Source organism: Phaethon lepturus, unplaced genomic scaffold (assembly GCF_000687285.1).
Source record: "Phaethon lepturus isolate BGI_N335 unplaced genomic scaffold, ASM68728v1 Scaffold38756, whole genome shotgun sequence".
In the NCBI taxonomy this organism is placed as follows: Eukaryota; Metazoa; Chordata; class Aves; order Phaethontiformes; family Phaethontidae; genus Phaethon; species Phaethon lepturus.
This window is the reverse complement of record NW_010547544.1, coordinates 1-9513: the sequence shown is the minus strand read 5'-3', so window position 1 is coordinate 9513 and position 9513 is coordinate 1.

Here is a 9513-nt window from a genome sequence, read left to right as displayed (position 1 = left end):
TCTATTAATTCTTTTCCTTGTCAAGATAAAATTACAGAAATAGGTGCCATATGGGGTTACCTGGCTTCTGTAAGCACTGCTGCTGTGTTTTCTTCCTTCAGAGCTTTTCCCTCCCCAGCATGGGTGATCCACAGGCTGGGGCGACTGGGGGATTGTACAAATACCCCTCTCAGTCCCACTCCCTTGGTTTTACCATGCCTTTCATTGAAAGTTAGGCAGAGACGGAAGAAAACTCGGTGCCTTTAAAAAAATGTTGGGCCAAATGCTGCTTGACCGTAAGTTCAGGCTAACTCCCACTGACCTTGCTGAAATAACAGGGCTCGGAGTCATGGAGGGGCTTGGTCTATGCCCAGGGGAGTTTTTGGAAGATTCCTTCATTCTTGGTGGACTTTTTTTTTTAAAGTATTCAAGGTTCAGAGGAGGAAGAAATGCTGCACACCCACCACAGAAGAGGAGATTTTGTATTCATATGTGCTTTCTCAACGCTTGCCAGTGCTGGCTTGGTGGCTGAAGGCACTTTGCCGACTCTCTCTGTGGCCAAGGGTTTAATTAGCCACAGCTGAGGGTTTTTTAAACAAATGTCGGGCTGTAAACGAGTTGGGTCATAAAGGTGATGTTTTAGGGCTGCCTATTGCATTTCCAATAATTCTTTCTTTTCTGTTGGTATGTCTTTATTTGCAAGACTCCTTTCACAGGCGTCTCTGAAAACCGCTGATCTCTCAGAGCAAATGTTTCTCAGGGGGGTTACGAGGCCGCTCAGGAGTTCCTTTTGAAGGTGTGCCAGGATCAGCCACGTCACGCAAGTGCGTGTTCATGAGAAGAAGTTCAGTGACCTTAGAAGCGAGGCATCATGAAGTTGCACTAAGGGAACAGCAAATGTTGGGATCCTTGCAGGAATCTTAAGTTGATTAACTGTTCAAAATGGTTTTCTACGGTGATGAGGAATATAGTTATGTCAGGCTGTGGGCTTAACTGGAACGACATAACGAAGCTGACGTCTTGGATGAGAGTGGTGGTGTCTTTTGTTCTGCAAAAATTACCATTTGCTAAAACATCCAAAGCTGGAAGAAGATAGAAAAAACTCTTACAATTTTTTTTTTCAGTGTAATGGTAGGTCAAAATATTTTTTGGTCTTCGTAAATTATTTGCAATTTTGAAGTGTATAAAAAGAAAAGAATATAATGTGTAACTAAGTAAACAAGTTCTTTACCCTATGGTTTTGATTCCTTTTAAAAAGGGGGGTAATGATAAAAATCTTTTCTCTCCTACTCATTCAGTAAATTTTTTAACTCAGTGACTATGTGTAGAATAATTTTCATATAAATATAAGTAGATAAGTCTTTGTTCTTGATGTTTTTTCTATCTTTTGTCACTGCAAAACTTGGATAAGCCTCTTATCCTCTCTCGATTGTTGTCTGCACTGGTAACAACAATCAATCTTTTGATGGTTATCCAGGCAGTTTAATTTATCTTTTGTCTTCTTCCCAGTTGCCCAAGCAGACCAATAATCTTTTGTTTACTTGAACTTTGACTGCGTCCTTCTGGACTGTGGGGAGGCAACAGTCCCGGGACAGAGTCCAAGGCAAAAGAGTTAAATTGACCCTGTTGCATGACAACTCCGTTCGGAGGTTCACTGCTTAATTAACTATTTCTATTGCCTAATAGCCATCGTCATGGTCCAGTATCCAAAGTAGAAGGAAAAACATCCAGAGTAATGCATTCCCCAGGACCTAAGCCAAGTCCAGAGACATCAGAGAGCAGGAAGCCCAAGGGAAAGGTGAGACTCTTCTGGGCATAGTGAACTGATTTGGGCTCTCCTGGGGCAGCGGCTCTCCTTTTCCCCTCCTGTTGGCAGACCATGGCCCTTTGGTGAGCTTCAGGCCCCCAAATTCAGGTGGCAGCAGCAGAGGAGGCAGGAAACTGCAGGAGTGCTGGTGGCCCCAGCTAGGCTCACCTCCAGCCTGCTCCTGCTCACGGGTGTAGGCAAGCCCAAGCCATCATCCTCACCCACAATCTGGCCACAGCTGGGATTTGGGATACACCAAGGCAACTGAGAGGTTAAAAAAAGGTGGTGGCAAGTTAAGCTGTCAGGTGGTGCCTGCATGGGTCACTGAGCTCTGCCTCTGCCCAGGGTCACTGAACAAGGACCACGGCTTTTGCTAGAATTAGTGATACCTGCAAAAATGTAGCTGCAGATTATGAAGAGATCGCAGCAAATGACATTGGTTTAGCTCAGCCACACCTGACAGACCTTTTGGAGCTTTGTATGCTTTCTGGAAGTGCCCTTCAAACCTGAGCTATGAACCCAACCTTAAACCACACTCTGACTCCATCCTTAGCCAGAGTCTAGCAACCCTTGCCACCCTTCACCTGAATACATCCGTACTTGTACAAGCCTTGTGACATTCAAAATCTTCTTATGGGAGGAGGGCAGGGGATGCTGAGAATTTAGTGTTAGTGTAACTGAAGTCTTAGCAGTCTAATAAAAAAATTGTTATACAGATCAATTTTTTTTTTCAAAACAGGAAGAAGGAGGAAAAAATTGGGAATATTACTATTTATGGAAAGGCTCAGTAATAATAAGAATAATAAGAATAATACAGTCAAAACTTTTATGCATGCACTGTCTAGGATCTACTCCTTTCCCCTGGTGTCCCTTTCACCTTTCCACTGCTCCTCTAGGTCAATGGCTTCTTCTCGGGAGGGAGCAAGTATGGCAAGGTGACAGCATCCCGAGTCCTTCGCTGGGAGGAGTGTGGTGTCAGTGGTTTCCTCCTCCTCTGCACTTAGGGTAATTTTCATGTTTCCCAATGCCTTTTGCGCTGTGTTCTTTCTTCATTGGCCTGCAATTCTACGTTACGTCTGAATGAACTATATACGGTGCATCTTAACTGTGTTAGAAATTTGTTCCATACTCTTTTTGTTACTTTTTGTTGCTCCTAAGATGGGTTTTGATCAGCTGCCAGGTCTGCACTTCTCTAGCTGACCACCGGTGTTCCGGTTATAGCCCTGCAGCCCTCAGCATTATCCCACGCTCCGTCTCTGTCATCCTGTGCCCGTACTCCTCTACACCACCTCTTGCTCTCATACCAGGCCTGCATTTCTCTGCATTACATCATTCTGCTAAGGTCATAAATATTTCACCTTACACATAACAGCTGCCTGTTACTACTGTCTGTGTAAAAGCTGTGGTTATGCTGTACGAAGGTAAGCAAAGCAAGTGAGGTGTAGCTACCTGGCCATTAGGAAAATGTCTGTTACACCAACAAATCAAACCAAATAAAAGGAAAGCAGGTCTAGACAAGTTCAGGCAAGGCAAGCCTGATAAACCTCTGTCCTGAGGCTCTGCAAAGTCAAAGCGAAGCCTGTGCCCTGTTACCTGCAACAGCCGCGCTGCCTTTACAAGGCTGCAGCCCGCAGTGTGTCCTGGACACCCCATTTTTTAAACCTGAGGACTCATGCCATCCTGAAAACTTATCCTAAACTTAATCCTAGTCTAATCATCCTGTGTAGCCCCAAGTGCTGAAACATGATGGTGCCCAACACAGGCAGCAGTGCTCGGTCCAGCCTAGTGAGCCTGTATCAGCCCAGTCGCCTGAAACCCCACCTTAAGCCCATGGTCCCATGTGCACATGGCCTCAAAATTCATCCCCGGCCTCCACTCTCTCCCGGGATGAGCCTGTGACCCAGCATGACCATCCCCTGTGGGATGGGTTGCTGGTGCAGGGGTCCTCATAGAAGGCAAATTCAGGCTTCTCCAGAGACCTTGGCCTGCTTGGCTGATCCCCCATGCCTTCTCAACCCCCTTGGGTTATGGTGCTGCATCCTCATTCCTCGCCCCATCATTAGCACGGGAGCAGTGGCCTGCCATGGTGGTGGGGACCCTGCCTGAAACCAGATTTTTGCCTCAGCCTGAGGTCTGTGGGGGAAGCCCCAACACTTTTGGCTTTCCAGGGCCAGGACCCATCAACTCATGGTGGCTTTAGAGAGAGGCAGGAGAGGACTGGAAGTATTTGGGCTTGGTCAGAGGTAGCAAGATCATTTTTGTGTTGGCAATACCAGAGGAGGCTCTTTTCTCTCTGTTTTGGCTGAGGGTTGACAGGGGTCATGTGCTGGGGTCCCCTTGCGACATCAACTTTGTAAAGAAGCATGGGATCCTTCATGGGTTTGGTGGCCAAGATTTTGTAGACACTAATTTTTAATCCTGGTAGGTGGAAGGGGAGGATTAATTTATTTTGTAATTAACATATTACACTCTTGGTTATTGTTTTGGTAACTTGTATTCCGAACTTTATCACCAGTCTCATTCCTTGACCAGCCTGATTTCTAAGTGAGGGATACTTTGGAGTGTGTGTATGTTTTGGAGCTATTTAGAATAAATAAGACTTATTTGGGGGTTTGGTTAGGGATTTGACAGTTTTTAGTGAAGGGGGCAGGATGATGCAGCCAGGAAAAGTTTTTTTGTTGGGGCTCTGGGTTTAGGTCTGAGGGAGAATTGGATTTATTGCTGTATGTTTCGGACTTCAGTTTTCTGAAAAGAGGTTTGGCAGAGTGCTTCTTACACATGTTGGTTGCTTTTACAAAAACGGTTATCTTGAGCTACCATGAGTTCAGGCTAACTCATGGGGCTGCTCCTCTGAGTCTCTTCTGGCATGATCACCCATTTCTCAAGTGGAGCAAGTTGGTGTAAAGAGAAGCTACACCAAGCTATGGGTGTGCACTGATATGATCTGAGGGAGTTTTTTTAAGCCTCCACCTTCAAAAGGCCCCTCATCCAGGGCTCAGGTTAGCATTTTTGCATTCTGAGCTTGCAAAGCACCCTTTTTCATGGTAATGGGCACAATATTTGATTGGGCTTTGCAGGACTAGGTTTTTTTAGTAGTCTTAATATAGAGGTAAGTTTTGCATTTGGAAAAAATGCCCAGTTTTGTTGAAAATCTCCTAACTGGAGCTGATAGGAGCGCCTTTAGATAATTGGTAGTTAGAGTTAATTACAGGCTTCAGTTAAAGAAGTGAGGAGTTAGGGAAATAAATATTTAAGACATAATTTCCTAATCTCTATATTGAGCAATTGGTTAGTTATTTTTAAGTTGTAAGTCTGGAGTCTCAGAATATCTTGAGTGAAATGTGTTGAGGAAGACAGCTAGATCAGGTTTGCCTTTTTAAGCATGTGTAAAGGATTAGGGCTATGGTTTAAATGCATTTGGTTTGTTGGAAGTTGATGTGAGCAGGTGATGTTTTGTTTTGGAGGGAACTGCAGCTTTTTGCTTTTGGGCTGCAATGATGGGATGTTTGATGGGAATAAGGGCTGGGACAGACAGGGAGCTGATTTGGAAATCAGCATAGGTTGATTTGAAGGGGGATTGGCTGTGTAAGATGTGTGCTTGAGTTCACTGAACAAGAATAAGGCTTCTCGTACAAGAAGCGCCGAGGGATCAAGTTTGGGACTTCTTGCCATGTTCTGTCCTACAGCCGGTGGGCTAAGATTAAGGCTGATGCTTCAGTTGTGCTTTTAGCTTTTGTAGGCTGGAGACTGATCACAGGACAAGTGTCCTGGTGGGTCACAGCAGCCTTCTGACGTCCCAACAGGGAAATGGCATGCAAACAACCTGGGGACAGTATGGCATAGGCTGCTCCAGGGCTCGGGTTAGGCTCACAGCAAGGGCTGCCTTTGCTCAGGCAGTGAGAAATAAGGCCTTGTTAAAGGATGGATTTAGGATCATGCTTCTCAACCGCAGCAATCAGGTTGATGTGCTGGATAGTCTGTCTGGCAGTGAGGACAAGAGGAGCCGATGGCAATCACAATTTACCAGAGGCCCAGGCTAGCAGAGAGGTCAGCTGTGGTTACAGCAAGTGACCTTCCTGGCTTGTAGTCATCCCTGCATGATGCTGTCTCGCTTGCCTACTGCTCTCTGAAGCAATGGTGCTACCTCAGCAAGCTGCAACCAGCCTCCTCGGATGCACTCGTTCTCTGCGGGTAGTTTGCCTGCCGCTGTGCATGTTGTGCCACCCACAACCCTGCTAGCTCTGTAGGGCTGCCTGGGCTAGGTCCATCCAGGTGGGGACGTGTGCCCTGGCCCTGTTTCATTTCCTACGGTTGATGTACTGTTGCTCATGGCGCTGGAAGCCAGATGAAAGTATCGCCCAGTGCCCAAAACTAGAGGTCCTGAAAACCATGCCTGGGTGTTGCTTAACCCAGGACTCTCTCAGTATCCAGCAAAAAACCTTTCTGTCTCTTTTCCCCGTAACTACAGTAGCATCCGTATGTGCATCCAGAGATGTCCCAGCATTAACCAAGCTGAGCAGATTGATACCTTGATCATGTGAACAATAAAATAGATGTCCTTCAGCTTAAAGTCCCTGAGGGCTTGATCTGAGAGGAATGGCTTTGGTATCCTTCAGGACATGGTTTAGGGGACATGGTGGTTCTGGACTAATGGTTGGACTTGATGATCTTGAAGGTCCTTTCCAACCTAGTGATTCTGTGATTCTGTGATCCTCTGAGAATATGGAGAGGCTGAGGCTCAGCGTGCTGGATAGATGGGGCTAAACATTTCTTCTACGAGATGAGGGGCAGGTAAAGGGAGAAGGAATCTGGAGTCAGTTCTTCATTTGAGGACAAATGCTTTAATGTTGTGTGCTGCTGAGCCTAATAGCTCTGACAGACACGTAGTGGTGGATTTAGCCTCATTCTGCTGGAGGTTGCAGCTCTGTGCTGGTTGCAGCTCTGTGCCTGTGGCAGCTGGCTTATATCCCAGTTGACAAATCAGCGAATTAGTATAAGGCCATCTTCATAGAAGAGAGGCTTGCAGTAGCCATGACTGTGATGGATGAAGAATGGAGACAGGGATGGGCTCAGCAACCTTCAGAGGTGAAGAGAGACCTTCAGCGGAGTCAAGAATATTGGAAATTACTTTGGCTTAGGCTACAGCACAACTTGTTTTCCAGTGTGGTCCTGTATTTCACCTGGGTCCTACCCATCTGAAAAATTTCATGTTGCTATTCAATCTTTTGTGTATTTAAAACAGTCTGTGCTAACATTTTCCAAAATGATTCATGTTTTCATGCAATTATATTTTATAATGCGAAATATCAACATTTTGCACAACCTTTCAAAACAAATGTGGAACACATCAAATGCCACAATGTTTTGAAACTTGCCTTGGAATGAACCTTATTTTTTTGACATTTGATCTTATAATTTTGCTTATTGACAACTCTGAGCTGGTGAAAAGAAATCTTTTTCCCTCGAGGTAATTTATTAAAAAGCCTAACTAATTACTTTTACAGCTCTTTGAAGAGGCTTATCATCGATAAAGAGCAAAAGACTTCAGTCCTGCCACTAAAACTTTGGACTTCTTGATGGCCAGAAGTTTATTAATCAGTAAAGGAAGTTTTTCAGAGTCAGTGTTTGAGAGAGAACTCAAAAGGAAACATCTTGATACAACTTTAATTTTAGCCCTTAAATTGCATACCTGTATATAATGTAATTAATTATTTGCCCTAAGGGGAAAAAACCCCATGATTTTTGAGTTGTTAGTGCGAGTGAAAGATTGTGAATGGAAAAGTAGATTTGATCACAGAACAGTAGATTATAATCCAAGCCCACATCTGAGTCTAGTGAATGGGATGAAGTGTCTTTACTTCCACATGATCCCTTCTGTTAGTGTTAATTTATTTTGCAGATAAACTCCAAAAGGTTAAGTCCTTGAGCTGCCTGTGCTCTGGATCTAAGCCACCTCTTTTATTATGGAAAGAGCATATATCTCCATCCTTGGAGATAATCAGAACTTGACTAGACATGACCCTGAACAATCCGATCTAATTTTAACGTTGAATCTAACTTCAAGGTTGGCCCTGCTTTGAGCAGGGATCGGACTAGATGAGATCAGGAGGATCTTTCCGACTGAAGCTTTTCTATGAGTTTCTCTGTATGTGTGTATATATGTGTAGGAAAACAAGTACTGAAAAAAGGTTGCTCCTTGGCTCCAGCCTAAGGATATAATGTTTCCTGAAAACATCAGTATGAAATTTGTCATAAAGCAAACTGGCTAAAACAGTGAGTAAAGAAAATGGTTGTCATTTATCTTGCTATTCTAAAGCATGTAAGTATGGAAAATCAGCTGTAGGACAACCAACCCATGTGAGTAAGGGACTACTGTTTATGGATTTCTGCAAGTTAAATTTCTTTTTCCCAAGATATTTGCTTCTTGGAGGAAAAAAATCTAGAAACAGACTTGAATCCTGGGTGTTTTGGCATTTCTAGCTCCAAAAGTTTTTTCTTTTCCTCCTCCTCCTTTCTGCCCTCCTTCATCATCTTTTCTCTGCCAGTTCTGATTCTCTAGAAATAGCACTTAAATCCCATATAAGTCCTTTTTAAATGTCCATAATATATGTGCTAAAATACTGTTAGGAGAAAAAATCTTCCTAGGACATGTGATGAATTACTGGGTCTTGGTTTTTCAGCTGTTCAGTATGCAAACACAGAGCTACTCCAGTTTTTGGAACAGAATAAGAAACTTTGAAAATTAAATGGATTTCGACAGCTGTTCAAAACTAGAATTATAGCAAGTATTACTTCAGTCTGATCTCTGAGGGTTTGATAATTTTTAGGTTCAGGCATTCATCTGTGAAGCCTCAAAATCTTGTAATCTAATGCTCAGCTGCATTCAAAGAAAGTTGTGTAAGAAGGTGAAAATCACTTTGCAGTGGATTAAAGGAACAATATAATTGGGAAATTATATAGAAGGCTGATCAGAGCTTAGGATGTTGCCAGTATAAGTCAGTGTAACCCTGTGTCAATCCAAAGATTTACTCCATCTTTCAGCATCTGTGCGTAGGATGCCAGAGCAGCAGTTACTAGCGTATTCCACTACAGTGGAGGGAAAAAAAAAACCAGAAAGCACGGACGGCAAAGTGAGTATCTGTCTACCAAGAAATCACTCAGAAATCTCTTTATTATTTCTTTCATTCATAGCATGAAGTTCAGGGTTTAGAATGTCCTGATATTTAGATGCAATATTTGAATGGTAAGGAGTATAACACTATTTAAAAAGGAAAAGTACTAAGTATTTAATTGTGGCAACTCTGTTTCATTAAAAATTAGTTTTGGATTAAAAGGAGCATAATTAATGCCAGCTACACACATAATACTGATTTCTGTAGTGCTTTGCCCCAGAAGGTCACTGTAAGAACAGCATGAAATGGTGTTTCTGGAGACAAATTCAATCTCTTGTCCTGAAATGAAACGTTTAAACTAGAAATGGACAAACTGTCGTGCAAAATGGCAGTGCGTCATGCAATCCTCTTCTAGTCTCTCTTTGACGGGCTTTGACTCATACCAAAGGAGGTCAAAGACAAAATGTACTGTAAAATCTCGAAGAGCCAGCACCGAAAATCAGGTTTGCTCCCTCGTTAGCAGTTCTCATTCATTTCTTTCCTTCTCTTAGCAACGCTGGTCATCCTCGGCGCGCGAGGGCCGGAGCAGCGCCCGGGGCCGGCGCTGGCTGGGGC